This window comes from Perca flavescens, chromosome 12 (genome assembly GCF_004354835.1).
Source record: "Perca flavescens isolate YP-PL-M2 chromosome 12, PFLA_1.0, whole genome shotgun sequence".
In the NCBI taxonomy this organism is placed as follows: Eukaryota; Metazoa; Chordata; class Actinopteri; order Perciformes; family Percidae; genus Perca; species Perca flavescens.
The window spans coordinates 7,191,111-7,216,237 of record NC_041342.1 but is presented as its reverse complement, the minus strand read 5'-3'; the positions used below and the strand labels follow the sequence as shown (position 1 = coordinate 7,216,237).

Sequence of the window (25,127 nt, the reverse complement as noted above, 5' to 3'; positions counted from 1 at the left end):
AAAGTGTTCATCATAAAATAATCTCATTTTGAATGATGAAGCTCAAAACTTTCCCATTCTTTGTAAGATTGATCTCAAGTCATCCCTAGGGACATTTCTGTGTTACAGAAGGCCAGTATACATAGCAAAATAAATACATAAATACACACCGTATATATAATATGTTTACATGCATAGTAAAATAAAAAAGTAGAAAAATACACTGTACACGTAGAATAAAGGGAGATGCAGAGTAGAATAGTGCACCTCATGAGCAGTATGGGTACCAGTTTCTATTTTGTAAATCACAAGAAATGAGAAAACTACATAAATGTGTAGCAGTGTTACTATGTTACAAATGTTTAAGAAACTAAGTATGGAAATGTCAGTATAAATGGATGGAATGGGAGTCCATAAACTGTGTGTATTTACCTCCTGTGACCAACAGGAGGAGCCAAATAGCTCCTGAGAGAATTGACCAGCGCACAAGTTCAATAATGAATTTCACTGGTTTCTGTTGTCACTCCTTAAATTGCAGTTAAAATTGTCAGACACCAATATTATGGCACTGCGATTGTCTCCAAGATCACTTTCCTGCTCAAACATCGGAGGCCAATAAGGCATCGATGTCTACACAGCTAAATTCATCAATGAATGTGGTTAGAAATTAGATCTAAAAAATAAAAAATAAGATCTTGTAGTGCAGCTGTTAGGGATGGTTAGCACAAACAGCACACACTGCCCCTATTACAACTCGATGCAAATCAATCAGTCCCACTATGTTTTACTTACAATTGTTTTGCGTTTTAGATATTACAGCAGATCAGTCCATTGATCTTGTGGGTATCTAAATTGACTCCCACTTAAGAGCCCGCTGATTTGTTTAGTGATTCATATTTTTGTTGGAAACCACAATCTGCTGGGATGTAAATACAAGAACAGAGTAAGCTAATAAAACATTGACTTGATGATACTTTCAAGTTCTGTCGGAATCCTTGATATATAAATGACTGTGGTCTTTAAAGGGACTCTGCTGGACGACATAGCAGCAGCACATAGGCTACTGAAAATACTGTTGAAGCTGAAGTGTCAGTTGAAATACAGTTAGGCCTACTGGCAGAAATTGATTAGGCTATGGCAGGGAAAATAGAAGTGTTGAAATTCTGTTTTGAAAATAAACAAATAAAGTTAAGGTGTCCATTTAAGTGATAGTACCCAAAGGGGTAGAAGATTTTAATGACGTTCAAGCACTGAAAGAAGTGTGACAATCTGAGTTGTGCTGTGATAGTTTGAGTGCAATCACTAAAAGCAGATCATATATGTTTTAAAGATTAAGAAAAGAAAGCAGTGCTAACATTTAAGTAACAACAAATCCAATGTGAATATAAGAACAACAAAATATAAAATAAAAAAATACAACCATAAAACAGATGATCGCAATAGCCTATATCCTAACATTTTCAACCAAATAAAATAGTTTTGAAACACTGGCAGCTATATCGGCTTATTGGTAGTAGCAGCAGCAGCAGCAGCAGCAGCAGCAGCAGCAGCAGCAGCAGCAGCAGCAGCTGTAGTAGTAGTAGTTGCAGTAGTAGTAGGGGTGTAATGTTTGTTCATCTGCAGTAGTTTAACGGTAACCTGAGTTTACGAGCAGCCCCTGGATGCACCATTGGAGCCTGAGCCAATAGCGTCAGAGCAGAACACTTTGTTGTGGTGGAAGCGACCAATCAGCGCTCGTTCCGTGGTGTAGAGGGTCCATGGCTGCCGGGATGTATCGGTGTCGAGCCGCTGTTTGCTGCAACAAAGAAACCGTTGCTACACCGCCGAAACATAAGTAATAGCGCTGGAATAACGCTGTTGTCATCAGCGGAGACGAGGAGAGTTCTCGGTTCTTCTTACCTCGTGGAGAAGTCCTCAGAGAAAAGTGTCGTCCGGAGACGAGTTGAGTTTGTGTTCGGTGAGTGTTTCTCTGTTTACACTGGATGAGCTGACCACAGTTAGAGGCTTGTCAGCAAAACGCTGTTTCCCTTTAAAACGTACCTTCAGTCCATGTTTGGTCTGTTGATTGATTGTATATATTTAAATTTCACGCGGAGAAAAACAACTTCCCATTCTATAGCGAGGGTTACTTTTAGTTTTTCGCCTCTGTATATTATAGTAATGGGTTGAAGTTCTCACAGGTTACCTGTATAGCGTACCTTATTGTGCATAACTTCAGCTTGTATGATGAAAATGTATATGTCTAAATTTTCACATGGTTACTTCTCTGGCCACACTGATGGCACATCATCCGTCATTCTTACAGCACACAGTAATTGGATGGAAAAGGTTGACTGACTCTGTATTTGCCTCTTAATGTGATGTGTGTGTGTGTGTGTGTGTGTGTGTGTGTGTGATTGAGTGAGTGAGTGAGTGAGTAGTGTGTGGATACATTTATAAGTCAGCAATGCTTGCATTAGGAATCAGAAGAAACCTTAGATTAAAGAAGTTTACCAGTGGTTTCCAACATTTATGGCATGTGACCCTCTAAAGTGAAGCAATCTCGTACCTGTGTACGGTCCTCCTTGTCACAGGTGGGTTTGTCTGTGTTGTCAGTAAAGGTAAAACAATATAGTATGCCACAATAAGGCCCCGTCCACACGTACCAAAACGATCTTTTTTTTACCCGTCTTCCCTGGATTCGTTTCAAGAATAGTTGCTTCCAAACGAATCCACTTGTAAATTACCCAATACGCTACTTCATAGTCCAGGCCTATAGGCGGCGCTGTTTCTGCTACAGACATTTACAAAAAACGGAGAAGAAGAGCATAGTCACTTCCACTTCCCATCATAACATGACTAGCATAGCTAGATTATAACGTTCTCTTAATACATCCGTGGACTATAATACCTTTCACCACTGCTCATTTTATGAAGGCCGCCGCAAGAAAACGTGTCTTTGTTTACATTGTATAATGTGCTGTTGGATTGCTTTTTATTTTGCCTGATTGCAGCGCGCTAGTAGCGAGCTAACGTTAGCGCGCTCTAACATCGGCAGTCAAACAAACATCAATGATCCATGAATGATGTCTTTTTAATAGCCTTTCTACAGTAGCCGTGGTAAAAGTTACTATTATCCGTTGAAGGAGTTTATAAGCAGACAGATTAGCTAACTAGTTGATAAGTTGTCTACTTCCACTTTATAAACAGATAGCCATAGCAGCTAACGTTAACGTTACTTCGCTGCTGGAGTGGTCAGCTACTTTAGCGATGTTTAACGTTGGCTACATAATGTTAGCCATATATCTTGTGTAGAATCCAGAGGGAAGGGTCAGGGAGCAGAGACACAATATTTAGATGAAGTGAGCTGGTGTAACCACGGAGATGGGACATGCTCGCTTAGCTTCACCGCAGTTGTGGGCGTCGGCGGCCGTGGGAGAGGGTGTAAAAGAGGGGTGTGGCTATGACATCATCGATACGGATCCGTATTTACCATCCATACGAAGCCAAACAAGAGCCGTTTTCAGATTTTTTCACCCTGAGACCTTGTTTCAAAAAAGTGCGTTTTCAGGCAGTGCGTTTGCAGGATTCGTCTGGACGGTCAGCCCAAACGATGCAAAACATGTGCGTTTGCACAAAAAAACGTTTCCGTGTGGATGGCCCCTAAAAGAGCAAAGCTTAGAAAGAAAGTCAAAACAGAAACATATTGTAACCTCTCTATATCTTGTGTCATCTTAAGGGGTTGGTCAAAATAAAATGACCATTGTTTCAAATTGATTAACTTTGAATGACCAACATTGGCTCTTTTTATAAGCCTAAAGATGCGTAGGCTAATAGTAATAGAGAGTTCTAGGTGTCTCTGTATATACTATTTTGTAAAGTAACAATGCGGCTTTCCTTGCAGTACTCTATGAGTGATCTATTCTCTCCGTGGCTACACCTTGACATTTAAGCCGCCTACATATGATAGGCGGCAAAAAAAAACGTACTCAGCTAAGATGGGTACGGTGGCAGGGCCGTGGAAAAAGGCGAGCAGATGGTAAGAGCAGGGAGGGGAGGACAGGAAAGAGGAGTACAGAGAGATGGAGTGTAAAAAAAGAGCAGAGGAGAAGGATCAGAGTGTAAGAAGAGGAAAGGTGTAAGAGAGAGATCAGTGGAAATATGGGGTACTCCCTCCCTTCTCCCATGTACCAGGTGCACCATCGCTTCATTTGGTTAAATTAATGACAAGCAATGGGCAACAATGTATGTGTGTGTGTGGAGAAAGTGTGTAGAAAGCAAGGGTGGGTGGAGTCTGCTGGTTGATGGATGACCTGTCGAGATAAGGGAGGTGGTGGTTGATGGGGAGAGAGAGATAGAGGGATGAAGAGATGGAGGAGGAGGGGATGGGGCATTGTAATTGTGACAGGGGGTCATTTATCTGTCTGCTGGATCTGACCAGCCGCTCACTATGGGGGCTCAGTCTGCTCACATGCATCTCCACTTACTGCCTGTAGGTAGGCTACAACTCAGGTCGTTAAAGCACAGTTGCGGCGTGTACCGAGTCGAGCGTTCTCTGGGATCTGTTTTCATGCTAATCGAATGCGTCTCCAGCTTTTAACAAGCTACCGCAAAACCGGTGGTTACCTGCCAACGCTAGCTTTTGGTGCACTTGGTAAATCCATTGACATATATAAAATGGACCAACAGATCCCGTTGCGCTGGACGGAGACCAGTGGAGGATATTAGAAGCACTTTTCTGGTGATGGCTGAGCGTTACTGCGCACCCTCCAACTGAGCGAGACAACGTATGTGACGTGAAAAACCTGTCTGAAAGTTGGAAGTCTTCTGGTAGCTGTGCCAAGAGAAATCTCAATCATTCCCAATCTTGCAGAGACGGAGAGCGTAGGTATATGTAAGGAGATAACATGGGCACAGGCTAATTATTGCTAACTAAAATGGTAGTTAACATTAGTAATTAAACTTAAACAGCTAATGTGAGTTGAAACTGCCTGCGAGCTTCTCCTGTACTGTACGGGAATTTCTCTACTGTGCAACAGTAAGCCGCGTGGTCATAGGGCTGGGCGATAGGGAGAAAATCAGATATCACGATATTCTTGACCAAATACCTCAATATCAATATTGCACCGATATTCTAGGGTTGACAATTGGTGCTTTAACAAAATATCTTCACACTTAGATTTTAGATAAATAATCATCAGTAATGTGGACATAATGTCTAAGTGGGGAAAAGGCAAATAATAGAACAGCTAAAACTGGTAGGTTCAGAAAATGACATCACTTTACTCTAATGCAGCCTTTAAAACCAGGAAAAGACAACACTTATGTCATATCATGATATTACAATATCCAAAATCTAAGACAATATCTAGTCTCATATCACGATATTGATATAATATCGATATATTGCCCAGCCCTACGTGGTCATGTCACAATCGTTAGCCTATTTTTACCAAAACGTATGCTAAGGAGCCATAACGTTAAGGTACAAGGTAATGGAGCCTTTTATACATTGTCGTGTTTCTTTAGAAATAAACAATAGAAAATAGAAAGTTATTCGCTGTCAAAGTGGCGCCAAAATGAATGGCAGTCAATGGAATGCTAACGGGAGGTGATGGCTTGTTAGCATCAAAATGGCGCCATAGGAGCTACGCGTTCCGAGGAGAAGCTTACCCCCTTGGGTAAATCACTATATCATACCACTAACAAGGCTCAAAATAGCACCACACTTCAACGGTAGCATAATGAGGGACCCTACATGCAAAACGAAGCATTGAGAACTTTGTAAGTGTACAGACAGTTTATTAAAAAGATAGATTATAAAGACTGTAGCGTTCCTGTTTACATTCGGGCGCCATCTTGGAAAACAGTCATGAGCAGTCGAACCACAAACGCCGTGCAACCAGTAACCAGTAACATAGCTCAAACACAGCGTTCACATGTTATTAACCCCTTGGTTCATTTTGCGCCAGAATTGTCCTTTAAGTTGCATCCACGTTTCCTCCACTTGCTTCCCTTCCTCGCGTCTTTGTCCAACCAAGGGAAGCACGGGAGAGACGCGAGGAAACGAGTACATGTGTTTTTAGAGGCATGAGACGTCCTATCCTCTGAAGCGTCACGTGAATTCGTCACCTGTGTGGATGGAGTTAACAACGGCTTTCAGCTGCAAAGCTTCCGGGAAGGCTGCTCTTGTGTATCCTCGATCATAGCTCAGAGATCCCTCCTCCATCCTCGCTCCTCCATCCTCGGGGCAGGAATAAGAGCTTTGAGAAGGCCTTCACGAAGGAGGGCCAGAACAACTTCCGGTTCGAGCAGCAAGGACCTAAATAAGACAACTGAGATTTAGCCTGGGTCTCTTTTTCGTTCCCTTTCATCTTCTATCCACACTTACCTACTTCCCACCTCTTCTTCTCCTGCTTCCACAGCACTTCCCCTGGTATTCCCCGCACATTTCCCAAACATTACGTTGCATCCACCTTCCCCGCCTGCCTTTTTCCATAACGTTTTTTGTCTCCTGTCCATACCTTTGCTCCGCCTGTTCTTCTTTTTCTGCCTCTTCAGCTCTTGAACTCACTGACACTTTAACTATTTACAGTAAACACACTACCGTTGACGCTTCAACTTCACTGGAAATTTCAGCTCAACTGACAGTTCAACTGCTTTCATTTGTCCACACTTCAACTGATTTCAGATGCTTTAACAGCAAATAACACTTTAAGTATTTTAAAAAAACATTTTTTGCCTGTTTACACTTGCAATTTTCAGCGTAGGCGAGCACACTTACACTCCGTTTGTCCCCTTTATCCCTCCAAAGGGACTAATAAGCAGCATTATGAGTCAGTGTGCGGAGATTGGCAGATGGGATTCAGCTCATAGGCCAGATAAGGGTTTCTTACTCAGCTGTGTCTTATCACACCCTGTCGCTGCTACTTAAACTGCTACTGACTGGCATTATGTATAGTGAGGTAAAAAATCTTAAACTGAGATAGTGGAAGTTGTGCCTGAAGCATGTTGGAGTAGTCCCTGTGCAGAAGGGTGCCAATGATGTCAGAGTACTAATTTAAATGCAGAGATGGGCAATTTTTTCGGGTAAGTTCTCAAAGGCAACGTCCAGCAAGGAGTTGACTCAGTGTTATCAGTGGATGTTTGGCATTTGAAGTCATGCTAGTGACGTGGCTCTAGGGATGGCGTTGATGGTTGGTCAGTCAGTTGATTGGTCCATCCACCTCTTTGGTCCAAACTTTAATATCTCAATAACTCATTGTTGGATTTTTACAAAATTTGCAGTACACACATTAATGCCTCCCTTAGGATGGATTTTAATAACTGGGGACTCCTTAACTTTTCATCTAGCAGCAGTTCTTCTTTTTCTTCGATCTGTAATTTCTGAATATTTATTTTATTTCTAAATTGTCTGGAAACAACTATGGAATTTGGTACTAATAAATAGGGTGATGGGAACATCCTTAAAAAAGTCAGTATGAACCCAAGTAAATATTATTTAATTACATATTTATAATTAGAAACGTTAAGCTCCATATATATGTTGAATTGTATGCCTCCCTGATGACACAGATGGGCAGATGGGAGTGAGAATAGATTTATATTCAGCAGCCTTTTGTTAAGTCAGTGATAGACTGCTGAGGTTACACACATACACACACACACACACACACACACAAAAATACAAAGACGTCAGTCAAGGAAAAGAGCACTCTTAGCATTGCTGCGCTCTAAAGTCAATGACATCAGCGACTATTGAGAAAAACAAACAGGAAGACCATGTGTTCCGCTCCCCCTGTCTGCCAGGTACTTAAGTGTCTAAATGCAGTGTGTGTGTGTGTGTGTGTGTGTGTGTGTGTGTGTGTGTGTGTGTGTGTGTGTGTGTGTGTGTGTGTGTGTGTGTGTACTGATGCATTGGTGACTCACAGAGGCCATTACAATGACAGGATAACTCAAGTAATTGTGCACTTTACAGTAACAGTGGCAGATGTCCTCCTGGTGACTGGCAGTCCAGTGAGTGGCTGAGATGTCATGTATTCCTGAAAAATCTGTTGTGTGCAACTTTACTGGTGTGATTTAGCTTGCTCATCAGTTTATCGGGGCGAGGGTTGATGCTGCTTGTCATCTTGTTGCCATCCTGCGTGATATGCATCAGTTTGTCAAGGAAAGATTGCAGCAGTGTGAGTCGTTAATCAATGTGCCCCTCACAAAGAATGGAGCCTGACAAGGTAGCAGTGGAGTTTGGAGCCCTTGGGGAGACAACAGGGGACATGAAATCATTAGTGTTGTGGCAAACAGACCTTAGTTAAAAGCTAATATCCTCTCCATCATCATCATCATCATCATCATCGCTCATTTCTTGGGCTGGGTACCGAATTCAAAACCTTTTAGGCACCTACCAAATGTTGCTGCTTAGTACCCTACTCAAGATGATTGTGATTGGTTTAAAGAAATGCCAATAAACCAGAGCACGTTTTTCTTTCATCCCGGTATTCCCGGAATGCTGTGTGGACTAGCCAGACCCTCCGCAGCAGCACTGTGGAGGAAGGTCTGTAGATAAGACTTTATTGATCCCACGATAGGGAAAATTGGGTATTGAGTATTGGAAAATGCCATGTCATTCAATAAGAAATTTCAATACCTAAGGAGCAAATCTCATCAGCGTCAGTGAGCCATTAGTCTATATCTACGACGTTTAATTTCCGGGATTGCTCCGTTCTCCCCGGAAATTCCACCGGATGTCCGTTACCTCATTATTACCTTATTTCAATTTACCAATATATTAACGTTTTAAAGGACTTAAATATATAATAAGTAAACCTAAGTCACTTAGCGATCACGTGCAGTAAATGGTTAATATGCTTTTACGTCCGTTTTGGTGAGCCCAGAGGGAAAATATGGCATTTTAAAAGTAGCCTACATTTACGGTAGCTAGCTAACTGTAGACTACAGAGAAAGTGTGATATTTTCACATCCGTTTCGGAGCGACAGAGGGAAAATATTTCAGTTGACACATTATGTGGAACCGATATGAGGAACAGAAATTTGCGCTCTAATCCGGTCCGATTCCTACCGGTTGTGTAGGAACCGGTTCCACAGTGGAACCGGGTTTCGGTATCCAACCCTACTCAAGATGATTGTGATTGGTTTAAAGAAATGCCAATAAACCAGAGCACGTTTTTCTTTCATCCCGGTATTCCCGGAATGCTGTGTGGACTAGCCAGACCCTCCTCCGCAGCACCGTGGAGGAAGGTCTGGCAAAGCGAGACTAGTGAGCCAATAATCATACAGAATGCTAAATACCAAGATCTAACAATGCTTGCGATTGGCTGTCTAATGTGACAAGTTGTAGAGACATGCAGGAAAAAAACTTTTATGTTACAGAGACGGGGGCTCACCTAGTAAGAGCGGAAAAATAAATAAAAAGATTTGTGCCGTAATGTTGTAATTTCTTTTTGTTATAATGGATTTTATAAAACGATACCCAGCCCTACTCATTTCACCTTGTTGTGTCCCGTCTTATCACGCATCGTTTGGCTTCCTGTCGGTCCCAATCATCTCGTCTTGACATCTTGTCTGATCTGATTGGAAGTTTGGTTTCTGGAGAGGAAGGAGGGCTGCACAGTGGAAGTAGAGGTGTGCCTCATTTACATATAAATGACAGTCGTGTCTGAGGTGCTGTGCTCTCGCTCATTTGTCATCTTGCGCTCATTCTGTGTCCGTGTGTGTGTGTGTGTGTGTGTGTGTGTGTGTGTGTGTGTGTGTGTGTGTTCCTCCACAACATTGAAGTGTGTCTTTTCTCCTCTCTGTGTGTGTCAGTGCAGCGCCATTATGAGTCAGGGTGGACCATCAGCTCTGAATCAGCTGCCTCATACTGCTGTCTGCCTGTGGTTTCATAGCGACTATCCGATGGCTTTTCCAGTTGGTTACATTCAATTGACTCATCCTGGAATTTAAAGCAGGCATGTGATCATTTTGGCCAGAGTGAAAAACTTAAGGGAAATGCGAGTGGCGAGGGTATATTCACTGATGCAGTATGCTCTGGGTGAACAACAAATGTCTGATTGGATGATGCAAGTTTCTTTTGTTTTACAAAAAACACAATAGAATTTCCCGCCAGATACTGTCTAGCCTTGAAGTCTTCTCGCGAATCATCTCAGAGTGTTTTTGTAACAGGAATCCTTGCTGGTTTCTCTGACTATGAACCCAAAATTGACCAGACAGCACTCTTATACTCTTAGGAATGGTTACCACACTAATATTAGATGTAATATTAGATTTGTCCTTCTTAAAGGAAATGAGTTGAACCCAGGGCTGCGATGCTTGTGGGAAAGCAGCCAATGACACTTTATTTTTTTTACTGTAAATCAGCCTTAGAGCTGATATGGCCAAATTAATGATAGCACAGTAATTTGAAATGTTAATGTTTAAAACGATAATAAAATTGTCAACAAAAACAACGACTATTCTATTTAGGTCAAAGTATGCTTGTATTATCCCAGATTTGGGAAAAGTACCATCAGAGCCCCCTGATAACAAGTATGCATTATATGGTCATGCTTTTAATATGCTACAAGAAACACTTTGGGAAATATGCTTGCATTCTTCAGTTCTCTTTTTTATTTTTTACTCAAACTACTTGCATCACTTTTCGTGTGAACAATGGAAGGCAACAGACAGTCTGACCTCACCCCCGCTGTAGGAGCTCGTCTTTTACTGTGGCTACTCGGAACGGCTGTAAACACTTTTGCCCTGTTTGAAGCATACTGAGACCCTTAGCATAAGCACTCATCATGTGCATGCTTTTTTGTTTTGAATATAGAAGTCGAATCAAAGCAACAGGAGTTGTTAGTTGCAGTAGACTGCATGATGAGTAGGTGTTGTAGTGTTTTAGCGGACCACTCACTAAATCATCTGAGGAAAATCGTTTACTGAACAAACCTGCATGAGCCAAATGAGATCAGTCACTTACAGGTTGACTCCTGATGTCAACCTTAGTGCATTTTTTTTTTTTGGCCTAGCAGATACTCCAAGCCAAAAGGGGAATAAACTGAAGGAGTCTTCTTTCTTGAAATCATCACAAAAACAAGTACTGCCATAACCGATGATTGATTTTGATTTGATTTTGCCCACAGTGACTTTGTGACACTATAGCTCCATATATCCATCCACGACCACTGATTATCAGCGTGACATCATATAGCATAATTTCCATTCCTAACGGAGAGTGATTTTGTGTATCAGCTTGTTTGCTTTTTTGCTTATTCGCGCTTGAAGGTAGCGGTCCATGTCAAATTAAGCAACTTTTAGTGCAAAAAAAACAAAGGCAAAGTTTTCTTTTCATTGAAATTATGTCGCAGCGATGATGGCTCTAGAAATGGCCTCCAGTATCTCTGGCTTGGATGGCAGAACCGCACGACACTGTTGACATTATCTGCTAATTCTATGGGGGAACCTGTGTTTAAAAAAGTGTGAGGGCATTTCCTTCGCTGCCTCCCACTCTCTTCCTCTTTCTCTCTTTGTCTCTCTCCGTCTATTTTCTGGCCATAATTACAGAGCTCATGAAAGCGTTTAGAGTCTCATGAATATTTAGGTCTTGGAGGGGAAGTGTCAGGGGAGCCCCATGTGTGGCTGGTCTGCCCTAATTATGGAGATAGGCCTCAACACGCTCACTCGCACGCATGCACGCTCACACACACACACACACACACACACACACACACACACACACACGCGCGCGCACACACACACAGCACACACACACTTACAATTAAGGAGAAAGACCAGAAAATGATCAAAAGCTGGCAATTTGGGAAAAGTTAATATAGGCTTAAACAAATGTATAATTACACACACACACACACACACACACACACACACACACAGCTGGGAAATAATAATGGCATGGCTGGTTGTGCCTTGCAGCTGGCTCTGTCTGCACCCTATTGTTTAATATTGAGCTAATGATGGACAAGGACCTGGGAGATAAGGTGTGTGTGTGTGTGTGTGTGTGTGTGTGTGTGTGTGTGTGTGTGTGTGTGTGTAACTCTGGAGGCTTTAAGTTTTTTATTAATGCCATGTCATGCTAAATCATGGCAAGGATGTACAGGAGTGTTACCCATTGACTCTGGGATGGGCACCCTTGAGTCAAGGGAATGAAAAGAAGGAGGGAGTCATGCTTTTTGGCTGGAGAAAGCTGGAGAGGAAGGAAGGGGTGCATGAACAGAACTATGCAGACACAGTGAGAAAGGAGGAAAATATGAAGCCGGGAGGAATAAAAGGCAGATGAGACAAATACAATTGAAGGAAAAGTGGAAGGAGCAAGTTTGTGGGAGGGTGGGAGGACTGAGAGAGGAAAGAGACGGTAAGGAGGAGTGTGTGTGTGTGTGTGTGTGTGTGTGTGTGTTTGAGAGAGAGGAAGAAGACTGCGAGAAAGAAGCAAACGAGAGAGTAAGAGAGTTTGCATGTTGAAAGAGGCTGGTATTGTAATGAGTCATTTCAGACAGGGAGGCTGGTGGAGGATGGAGGTAACTGGTGAGAAGAGAGGTGTAAGGAAATGTGGGTGAACGATGAGAGACCTAAGGAGCATATGAGGAGGATAAGAGAAGCGGGAGTACACTGGAGTGTGTCAGTGCAGATGGTGACGTCTCTGTAAAGGTGAGAAGCGAGGGTGGTGAATTTAAACACAACATGTTTAGTCCCAGAATAGAGACTGGCATGATAATATAAATGATTCATTGCGGCAGTTAGGTGTACGTACTGTTTTAAAAATTCATAATGCTCACATACTGTCGCCGAACTGAGATCCAGAGTTAGAAATGGTCCCTTAGGCTACCATTCACATTAGCATTTATTACTGTGAGATCAGAGCAAATTTAACTAAGCTGCTTCGCCTCAGATACTGGATCACTGAATTACTTTAAAGTCCACAGGCAAATTGAAGGACAAACCAATATAAAGTGTCCTTATACACGTCACCTCAAAATCCCCCATAGTTGTTGTGCGAAGGCCACATCACATCATTTTCACACGCCTCAAACCATTCAGTGATACCTCATGCACAGTATGGAAACATCTGTATTTGTTATGTTTAATCACTCATTTATTCAGGCTGTTCCTTTACTTTGTCACCTATCTGTATATTTAAAGTAGGCTGTTTGACACTTGTGACTTGTAAAAACAACTTGCAAAGTTGCACCCTCTTCTCAAACTCAACCAAAGACAAAGTCAGAACTGCGTGAAATGTGTCTTTACACTTGTCTGATAGGTTTATTAAACACAGCGGAAAAGGTAATAATAGGATTTAAAAAAACGAAATAACCGGAATGGGAAAATTACGTTGGTTAGAAGTTCTGAATTTTCTTAACTAATCGATTAATCGTCCAGCCCTACATTCACGTCAACATCCAAGTCGATAATGACAAGATATTTTGATTTTTTTGAAAGCTCAGATATATTCGACTGAAAAACGAGAGAATAGGGATGCCTCGCTCACATCAGCTAAAGACGGTTGTTAAAGGTAATTAAACACACATTTAATGGATATAGTGTTATATTTTCAATACACCGTATTCAGTTCAGCTCAGTCACTTTACTATCCCAGATGGGAAACTTGATTTGCAGTCAGTGCAGTACAAATAAACCAAAAGACAACAATAAAAAATAAAATAGTACTAAAAATGTTTCCTGTACATACAATATATACAGAACCCAATCAACACGATACTACAGCAGCAATCTCTATTATTATAATTGTAACCCTCACTAGACAAACTCTGTGATTATACAACTGTCTTGAGTCCTTTGACGTCAATGCTTGCAATTCGTAAACATGGAAATCTTTCCCATCCTATGTCACAGGAACAAGGCATAAGCAAAGACCATATTGAGTTGCATCATGGGAAATTAAGGACTGAGTGTTTTGGGAGCTTGACCCATAACAGGGACTTGAAGTCAGGATATCTGCTGCTTCTGTTATGACTATGCTTTAAAAAAAATAAAAATCTGCCTCTTGTGAATCGCCCATCTTTATGGAAGTGCAATATTATTTCACTGGAGTAACCCTTTAAATTCAGGATAATAATAGAGATAAATGATCACAATATCCGGAAAGTGGATTCATACCATGTGAAAGCCCTGATGTAGCCTAGCTCATTGTTATAATGTTCTGAGGACCAGTGATGGAGCACTCCAGTCCTGGACTCGTGAGTCAACTTGGACTTGCGCACTGAGGACTTGGACTTGGACTCGGACTTGAGGATTTATGAAATTGAATTCAAGCATTCATGAAATAGGACTCGGAAGTTGGATGAAGTTTCCGACTACTTTTATGTGCGAGTCCGACTCAAGTCACTATTCTCTGGACTCGAGACTCGACTCAGACTCAAAGTTCAAGGCAACTCAATCCAGACTTCTTTGGTGACTCTAGACTTGATTCGGACTCAAACACTGGGGACTCTAGACTTGGCTCGGACTCGAACACTGGGGACGCAACTACAACACTGGCTGAGAACACTGGGGACTCGACTACAACGCTGGCTGAGAACACTGGGGACGCGACTACAACGCTGGCTGAGAACACTGGGGACGCAACTACAACACTGGCTGAGAACACTGGGGACGCGACTACAACACTGGCTGAGAACACTGGGGACGCAACTACAACACTGGCTGAGAACACTGGGGACGCGACTACAACACTGGCTGAGAACACTGGGGACTTGACTACAACACTGGCTGAGAACACTGGGGACTTGACTACAACACTGGCTGAGAACACTGGGGACTTGACTACAACACTGGCTGAGAACACTGGGGACTTGACTACAACACTGGCTGAGAACACTGGGGACTTGACTACAACACTGGCTGAGAACACTGGGGACTCGACTACAACACTGGCTGAGAACACTGGGGACTCGACTACAACACTGGCTGAGAACACTGGGGACTCGACTACAACACTGGCTGAGAACACTGGGGACGCGACTACAACGCTGGCTGAGAACACTGGGGACGCGACTACAACGCTGGCTGAGAACACTGGGGACTTGACTTCAACGCTGGCTGAGAACACTGGGGACGCAACTACAACGCTGGCTGAGAACACTGGGGACGCGACTACAACGCTGGCTGAGAACACTGGGGACTTGACTACAACACTGGCTGAGAACACTGGGGACGCGACTACAACGCTGGCTGAGAACACTGGGGACGCGACTACAACACTGGCTGAGAACACTGGGGACGCGACTACAACGCTGGCTGAGAACACTGGGGACGCGACTACAACACTGGCTGAGAACACTGGGGACTCGACTACAACGCTGGCTGAGTGAGTGGAAATAAAGTGCCAACATCTTTTTGCTCATGGCAGCATCCAGACATCAAAGACGCCTGGGTAGCTCACCTGCTAGAGCGCACACCCATACACAGAGGCTCAGTCCACAATGGTTCGGTTCCGACCTGCGGCCCTTTGCGGTCTCTCTCTCTCCCCTTTCATGTCTGGAGCTGTCCTGAAAAAAAAAAAAAAAAAAAAAAAAAAAGACAGCTCATTTCCATGACAACATGACTAAAGTCTCTGCTAACTGTCCGGACACACCGGGAAGTTCTGTCGTCTAGCCGTTTGAGCGCAGTGGTCACGACAGGAGATCAGGCTCGTCTCGCCGCCGCCATGCGCGCGCTTTCATCAGGCCACTTCACAGCCCTCTGAGTGGAAACCAGACCACCACGTGCTGTGAAGGCATGCCGCCACACACACACACACACACACACACACACACACACACACACACACACGTGTCAGCACCACTTATAACAGACCACAGTTTGATGAGGTGTGTCACCGGTCTGCAAGGAGTGGAGCCCACTCTGTGTTTGTGTGTGTGTGTGTGAGTGGGTGAGTGGGTGAGTGTGTGAGAGAGCGAGAGACAGAGGGAGAGAATTGGTTAGCAGTTAGTAATCACTTAATCACATATTAGCAATCACTGTTCATCAGCCAACTCCAGACCCTCACTGCACTGGACGGGCTTCTAATGTCATTCAGCAGCTGTGTGTTTATGAATATTCATGTGCATGTATATGGTGAGCTGCCAGTGGAAGGCGAAAATAATGTATTTATTTATACGTCTTTATGTTTATGCTTGCATGCTTTATATTCGCTGAGAATTGAAATGAATAAATATTCCAGTGTAGCTTGCAGCCTCTCAGAACGCCTTCAAAGTGTTTGTGTCCTCAGCGTTGTGAATCACCAGGTTTCAGATTTTGTTGGGACGCTTTTGCCACTATTTCTTTCTATTTTCAATTGTTCATTTGTTAAGCAAGAGAAGGAGAAGTAGTAGTCATAATGAAAATGTCAAATACTACTCTCTCTCACACACATAACCATTTAGCTGTCAGTGCAGTTGAAAGGAAATGGACCTGGAAATTGGCATGTTCTCAATAGTGGGAAAACAGGCTCTGCAGTGGGCTTTGATTACCACAGTGTGTGGTGTGTAGGAGTCCAGTCACAACTTCATGTGATTCATGCGGACAGTGTTGTTACCAGTGGGCTACCTGCAGTATGTAAAAAAAAAAAAAGCGTAATTTGTTTTCTTTTTTTTAATATGCGGAAAATTCCGCGGGGAATTCTGCGCACGCAGATTGCGTGCGGCCCTGCTAATATATTATCACTTGTACATGTATATCATCAGCTTTCAAGATGATATGGCAAACTTGTTAGCAAACAGTTGCTTATTTGTACATCCAGCAGATACAGAACAACAATACTTGGTGTCGTATTTAATGGTATACTGTATGTAATGGTAATCGGGTTATATACTGTATGTAATGGTAATCGGGTTTAGCATGTTCCTGTAGTTATCATATGGTTAAGCCTGAATTATGGCCAAATGCACAATACAGAAAACTTCGAAATGTAGCATATGAAATACCTTTATCATGCAATGACAAACATATGTTGTGACTTTTGTAATGTATTGGGTTGCTTTTTAGATGGAAACATTTAATGATATTGGCCACTCATTTTAGTTGATCTCACCAGCACATCCCTCCTCATCCTCCCTCCTTCCGTTTGCTAAAGAAGAGAACTCTCTCTCTCCATGCCATGTCTTTGTTTGCTTCAGGGACCGAGCATACAATTTCTTTGACTGCTGTTTTGTTGTGGTAAAACAAAAATGGTACTAGAATCGGTTCTAAAGAATTGTCTTCCTTCTGTATTATTAGCTGCGACTTTGTCTTTGTTTTGGATTTCACCACCATTATTATTTCCAGCATCATCTCATCTTAGAGGAAAGACCTCCAAGCGTGGCTTTGCACCCAGCTATGCTTTCGACAGCTTCTAAGCAACACACCAAACTCAATTTGATAATAAGTGCACTGTAGCTCTCAGAGAACACTTAGAACAGAAGCACCATGTCATCTCAGTCAGCTTTACTATCGGATAAGAGACAGAGGGAAAGACAAAGTGAGAGGAGAGTAGAAAAATACACTTCCACTTGGGCGGGATAACAAGAGATAAAGAGGACTCAGTGAAAGAAATGTGTGTGAACAAGCAGAAGAATGAGTTAGAGAGAATATTTGAATGTGAGAGTTAGATAAAAACATATTGCGATAGATGGAAAAGGGCATGAGGTTCACATGACGGGGAGAGCATCCCCCACCTTTTAATTTATTCATTCAATCATTTTTGTTTTTCATTAAGCGAGGATCTGTGTCAGACACTGGAGCGCGCGCGCGCGCGTGTGTGTGTGTGTGTGTGTGTGTGTGTGTGTGTGTGTGTGTGTGTGTGTGTGTGTGTGTGTGTGTGTGTGTGTGTGTGTGTGTGTGTGTGTGTGTGTGAGAGAGAAGAAGAAAAAAAGATAAGGACAGATGTTTCAACGAAGACTGAATGAGGCTGTTTGCAGATGAGTGGGCACATGCAGGATATAACAGACAGGTACAGTGTTGTGAAGACAGACTGGCATTCAGAGAGACAGACGTGTGCGCCAGCTGTTTGTCATCTTCCTTTCCACGGCCCCCGTGGTCAGAAACCAACAGGTGTTTGTTCATTCAAATGACAGATGCAGACAATTTAACCCTGTTTCCACCAAAATGCGTGTGTATTTTATTTAAAAAAAAAAGTTAACACGGGTAAACCTGCTAAAAATTGCCGATATACTGCTTCCCCATTGCCAGTAGTGTGTTATTTTTCTAGTGTGTCACTTTCGACATTACAAACGCACCGGTTAACTTTTCCTGCTACAGCTTTCCAATACAGTGCACAAAACTGCAAACTCTGCCTGTACATTCACTGGATATCTTTGCTTATAAACTTCCACTCTCCTCCGTTCAGAGAGTAAAGAGAGACAGAGAGACGGAGACAGCAGGAGTGCAGATTAGAGCTAAAACGATGAGTCAAATAATCCGCTAGTCAATCGTTGCTTAAACTATTAAACCATTTTGATAACCGATTTATCGTTTGAGCCAATTTTTCAAGCAGAAATATCAAGTATTTGTTGGTTTCACCTTCTCAAATACGACAGATCTGTTTTCTGACATCAAACATCCCTCAATTGTTCAATTATTTGCTTAAACAAACCAAAAGGCTGACTCACACTGACTTTTTGTCTTTATTTGTAGTTAGAGGATCAGTAGCCAATTCAAATGTACAAAGATAGTTTCAAATACTTAACCCCTCACCCTAACCCTGACCCAAATTAAAGCTCTAAATTGGTATGTTCTGTGTTTGTCAACTGTGCTGCTGATTTCCTTGTTAGCTGGATCCACGAACTGGCCAGATCTACAGACAGGAGTATCTTGTGCATGAAGTGCGGAAATATATCGAATATCCCGCCGGTACTTGTAGAGATACTTTTTTTTTTTATGTGGACGAGAACCTTGCCAGCGTCACATAATCGAAAATTCCTGGCGTAATATATGTCTTTTATAGTGGAGAGTGGCCCCAGGGAAATATTTGGTCCATTCAAAGTGGGAAGGAGAAGAGGGAAAATGACAGGGAGATGGAGCGATGAGGAAAGCAGAAGAGGTATGGAAACGATGGAGAAGATAAGAAGCTCATTATTCTGTTCCTATATTTGGCTCTCCATATCCCCCACTCTTACTCGTATGCACACAGTGGAGACATCCTCTGTGTAGGCCTACATCCTACCGAACGGGTCGCCTGCACGCCCGTCTGTGTGCGCACGCCTCCCGAGTACTTCTGTAGTTGTCATGGCAACCTTAGATCGTCTGACACATGAGGGTGTTTTCAGTGAGGTTGATGTATAATGAGCCGAGGTCTTTTGTTTCCAGAAGAAGATATTCATCAGGCTGACCTTTCCCCTCTCCGGAGCAGATAATTCGGTGAATGTATGCGACTCTTTCTGCTGCTGCAGTGAGTTTTACTCACTCCTCTTTGTTTGTAAATGCCCTCGTCTCATCGCAGCGAGGCCCGGGCTTCATTTGACTTGCCAGCACGAAACTGAAATGCATCCCTCGGTGCTTTTAGTGTTTGAATGTTTACTGACGCTCTCGCCCACCGCTGCTAGTGTTGACTTTTTAGTTTTGCCTGTGGGAGAAGAGAGACGCCGATTTACACACGCACAATAATCCGATTAAGCGGCCCTTATCCGGACTCCATATGTGTAACGAACGCTTCCATTTCTATTTACATTTCCACGCATGTAGTGCAGACTGAATAATACTGACCACATTAAACCATCCACAGCAGAGTATGGGCTGGGTTACACTAGGTGCGGTAAAAAGCCGGGATGGGGATAACGGTGCACATTTTGTAACAAATGTAAAAAGAGAACCGTAGAGTTCAAAGTTCAAATCCAATGACACCACTAAAAACTAAACACTAAAACAAGAATGAGTTACATTTTAAAGTGCAGTTTTTCTATTTTCTTTTAACTAACACAAAAATCTCTGAGTGTCTTTCGCGATATGTCGCAGCCTTTCGCGATGTGTTTATTGCGCCAGTTGATATTGTGATGGCGATTAAAAAAACAATATATCGTGCAGCCCTAATTAAAATCAAAGACATTATCAGAGTTATCCTGAGTTTTAGTCCAATGTATCAGTAAAGCTCCCAAAAACACTTGGTCCTACATCTCCCATGGTGCAACTCAATAGCATCTTTCATCTTTGGAACTCCTTGCCCAAGTTTGTAATGTCTGTTAAACATTTGTAGTCTTCAAGCCTAAACGGAGATATCAGGGCTAGGGATCGACCGATACTGGGTTTTCAAGGCCGATACCGATTATTAGTAGTTATAAAACTATTTGGAACCGATATGCATTTACAGTGAAAATGAAAAACATTATGTCAAAATTAGAAGAGATTTTGGGATGTTACAAACTCCAACAAAAAAGTTTGTTTAAATGTTTTAAGCAATTATTTAACAAATAAGAAACTTTCTACAAAATCCACAGTAAGAGGGAGTCAGATAGTGTTGTGGGCAGGACATTTAGTCAGACTCAGTGGTGAGTGAAACCGAAGCAGAGGGACAGACGCAGAACTGTAGACGAGCCAAAGTAGCACATATTTTAATGAATTAACTTTATCGATTATCAGGCAAATGAAACGCCGATACAGATAATCTGCAAACTGCCAAAAAAAAAAACGGCCCGATAATCTGCCATGGCCATTAATCGGTCTATCCCTAATCAGGTCACAAAAAAACATTAAACAACATTATGCATTATTACAGGGTGAATAGTAAACTGATCTTCATGTGTGAAATCGGTGGATCGTCCCGATTTTATCCCGATCCTTGTTTTGTGGATCATCTCACAAAAATGCTTCAGCTAGCCCTATTGGGACTCGCAGTGCGATTAAGGTGTTTAGATGTGAAAATTGCAATATGTAGCACCTTTTATCATAGCGGAGAACACTGCTTGACAGTTTTACAGGTGCACGCACAAGGAATCACAAACACGAGAGGTCAGACAGGTTTTCAACACAGGAAGACCCTGGATCCTGGAAGGAAAAGCACCATTTATCACTATACAAAAAAAAATTACTAATGCTATCTGCTTCTATGAGAAAAAGCCGCTGGATTGAAGTGAAACTTCATCACCTGCTTAACCCATGTGTTTTCAAAGTTTTTTCAAATTAGAAATATGGATTTCTTCCAACCAAATTGGCCCAAAATAACTTGGATGCATGCATGTACAGTACGTTGTATGGAACCCATACAAAATTCTTCACAGGTAAAATGAAAGATGACATCCATTGAATTTTGGTTGTTTTATTCAATTTCATAGCATTTCAAAAAAAAATATACAGCATATTTAAATGGTTGTAAAACAATATCCTGACTAAATCTTTTCAAAATTCAAAAATTAGGTATAATGTCATTTAAATTAGGTTTATTGACCATCAATTTAAAAAAAAAAAAGTTTAAAACAATTGTCAAAAACATTTTTTTTTTTTTTTTTAAGTACAAAAACCCGCCAAAAAAAGTTCTTTTTCAATTTTGACCCGGAAGAACGACAAGTTCATGGTCGATGGGAAGACAACACAGGGGTTAATATCAGAGCAGTGGTTTGAATGCGAATGCAGAATAAGTGAGAGTAGGACAGACGAGGGAGAGTGTTGGAGAGGTCAGGACAGCGGGACACACTGACGGACAGTGAGTGGCAGAGGGCCGCTAATCCCAGAGTAAAGTAGATTACTGTAGCGGCTTGGCGCTCCGTCCCAGCCTGTCTGGAGGAAATGGAGCTGCCATAAACTGCTAAGTTGCTGCGAGCTTAGAAACTGCTGGCTGTGCTGCTGTGTTGACCAGAATGCTCGATGCTCGATATCACTCAGCTCCACTCTGAAGTCCTCGACTCTTCTTGAACCCGTCTGTCATCTCCTACGTGTCACTTTACCTGCTGCAGAGACCTGCTGTCGTACAAGGTCTGTCTGTGTTACTCTAGTGTAGTGTGTGTGTGTGTGTGTGTGCGTGTGGTTGTGTGGGTGTGTGGGTGCGTGTGTTGTTGCAAAGAGCCCCTGCAGTACTGAACAACTTGTGTTTATGTGGGTTAATGTCTTGCTAGTCTTGTCCTTTTCTGACAGCTAGGTGAGAAAGGGGAGAGAGATGGGGAAGACATGCAGGAAATCGTCACAGGTCGGATTCGAACCCTTGACCTCTGCGTCCAGGCAAAAACCTCTCAGGCATAAACCTCTCCGTATATGTGCGCCTGCTCTACCCACTGAGTCAACCCGGCCACAAACTATTGAGATTTTAAACATTTCCCTGAATGACTGCCTTTTTTTGTCATGCCCAGATCGGCTAACTTTCATTTTTGACAAACACATTTTCTTCCCTATGTCTTTCCTTTTGCTTTTGCAAAATATGTCTACAGTATACAATGTACATGCAGTGGACAAACTGTGCTTGCAGCTAATAACAATTTAGCATGAAGTGCAACAATACCACGTGTGTCTCTCTTTATATGTCAATTTTCATTACAAAGTTATAATACAACACCCCTTGTGTTGTATTGTAACTTTGTAATGAAAATGGGCTTACTTTTTAAGCAAAAATTAATATACTTATAGCATGAGAGGTAATCAAAAAAGCATAATATAGTAAACCTAAAGACTGAATTGTAAATCTCAGATCAAACGTGGATTAAACATGTGTTGTCACACTTAATTGTTCATGTAGGATACACATTTTCTGTATCTTAAAGGGACCCTATGGCGTTTTTGACCATTAGCAGCCCTAAAATATATTCAAAGGATCAGCATTCGCAAATGTTAGGCCTCAAGGATACATTTCTTTTTGGTGAGAAACATTAAATGTAACACAGAAACTTTGTCCACAGGGTCATTTTAATCCTCGTAAAAGTATGAATAGTCATTTGTTTAAAAATTGTGTAAAAAAAAAAGCTTTTTTAAAGGTCCCATGGCATGAAAATTTCACTTTATGAGGTTTTTTAACATTAATATGAGTTCCCCCAGCCTGCCTATGGACCGCAATTGGCTTGAAATGGTGATAAGTGTAAACCCGGCCCTGGGTATCCTGCTCTGCCTTTGAGAAAATGAAAGCTCAGATGGGCCGTTCTGGAATCTTGCTTGTTATGAGGTCATAACAAGCAAGGTTACCTCCCCTTTCTCTGCTTTGCCCGCCCAGAGAATTTGGCCAACCCATGAGGGAGAGGCATCATGGCTTTCAAATGAGCAAAGTGGCAGTTGGTCAAGTCCACACCCCCACTCTCCACCTTGTCCCCCTCCAGCTGGCCCACTCTGTTGTGATTGGTCAACCAAAGTTAAACAAGCCACCGGGCGGGCTGTGCTTACTCTGGCAGGACCAATGGGCAGCACGTATGAAAAACTGGGATGGCTTTCTAAATCAGTGACATCACTAATTGAGGATTTTCAAACAGGAATGTGGGCGAAGATTTCAGGCAGTTGAGAAATAAAGTGCTGTCTGTGGGAGAGAAAGCTCCATTGGGAATGAAGTGTTTCTTTATATTGTACATCTATTACATACACAAAAAAACTATTTAACACACTAAAAGATGGGGAAAATCCAAAAAAGCATAATAGGGGCTCTTTAAATCAACCTTAAATGGCTTTCGCATTTGTTTGTTGAATGTCCAAATTACTTTTTCGTTTGTGATCTTCACTTGACAATCAAGATGTTGTGGTTATTTGAGTAGCGCGTGGCCATGAACAATAGTTGGCAGCCTATGGCAGACGAAAGATGCTGCAGGTGTTCCGGCTTTGAATTATAGGTACAAACGAGGTATCATTATAACATTGTTACACCTCTGGTTCGCCAACACATAAACACGCACGAAATGTTGACTCAGTGAGAATGTCAGCGGCGCTGTCATCACCCGGTTTGACAACACAACAGTGCATGTTACCCCGTTTGACAAGGCTTATAGCAGCACAGCATGACATGCGGAAAATCGTTATGAAACTCGGGTTGATGGGAACTTTAAACGCTGCTGTAAAAGACTGATTTTATGACCTACTGCCACACAGTGTCTGAAAGCACAACACCGCAAAGATGAAGGGAAAGGCAGTGAGGAAACTAAACTTGTGTAAGTACAGGAGTCTGTGTGTGTGTGTCTATATATATTTGTACATTTACTGAGTGCAATCATGACAACTCAGTATCTGTGTCTGGTTTATTGATGACTAACAACCCTGTAATCCACAAATTTGACTGCTTTCGTGCAGACATGAATAAAGACGTGTCCATGTGGACTGATTGCTGGATAAGGTGCACTGTGAACAGGAATACTACAGGATTTCAGTCCTTAAAGGTCCCATGGCATGACAGTTTCACTTTATGAGGTATTTTTTAAAGTTCCCCTAACCTGCCTATAGTCCCCCAGTGGCTAGAAATGGTGTCAAAAACTGAGTCCTAGGTATCCTGCTCTGCCTTTTGAGAAAATGAGCCGATCTGGAATCTCCTCCTTATGAGGTCATAAGGTTACCTCCCCTTTCTCTGCTTTTCCCACCCAGAGAATTTGGCCCACCCATGAGAAAGAGAGAGACGTCATGGCTTTCAAACGAGCAAAGTGGCAGTTGGTCAAGGCCCCACCCCCACCCTCCACCTTGCCCCCCCTCTCTCCTCCTCAATAGCATGTAAAGTTACAGACACAGAAATGGCACATCCTGAGGAAAGCTCATTGTGGGACTGGCTCTAGTTGCTGTAATTCTTCACCAAGGCTGAATTTCGGGAAAGAGACTTCAGATACAGTATTAGGGGACCACTGAGCGCTATATAAAAGCATCCAAAAAGAAGCATGCCATGGGACCTTTAACATCATTTAAAAAAAGTTCAAAGTACAATCGCTGAACCCATGAGCAATTGTGCCAGTAATTCTCAGGTGACTGAATGAATGAGTTATGATCCTAGTGGCCTCGGCTACGTCTACTCTACTACGTTTTGGTTTAAAAACGAATATCTTTTGCTCCGTTTACACACTACTCCAGCGTTTCAGAGCCCTGTAAAACGGAGACATTTGGAAACACTGCTGCCCCCGTTTTGGTTTGAAAACTCTGAGGTTGCTTTGTAGTCTAGACAGGCATACATAGACCTTTGGAAACAATGATACACGTCAGTCAGTCTTATCGGTTAGATAGGCTTACATACCTTTCAGTAAGAGTTTCACCTCGTCATCGGTCATAGCAAATACATCTATTGCAATGCTACCGCAGCTAAAACTCTTGTG

At 42.4% G+C, this 25,127-nt stretch overlaps 1 protein-coding gene across 2 annotated transcripts in view; it reads left to right on the top strand.

The window, feature by feature from the left end:
• The first annotated feature begins 1,733 nt into the window (after positions 1-1,733).
• LOC114565423 (SPRY domain-containing SOCS box protein 4) overlaps positions 1,734-25,127 on the top strand; it is an 87,500-nt gene continuing 64,106 nt past the window's right edge. The window contains exon 1 of one of the 2 annotated variants that reach the window (XM_028593462.1): positions 1,734-1,936. The gene's annotated coding sequence lies outside the window, so the exon portion shown is untranslated. Of the gene's footprint in view, positions 1,937-18,916; positions 18,986-25,127 lie in introns of those variants that run through there. The other variant, XM_028593463.1, reaches the window with a different exon arrangement.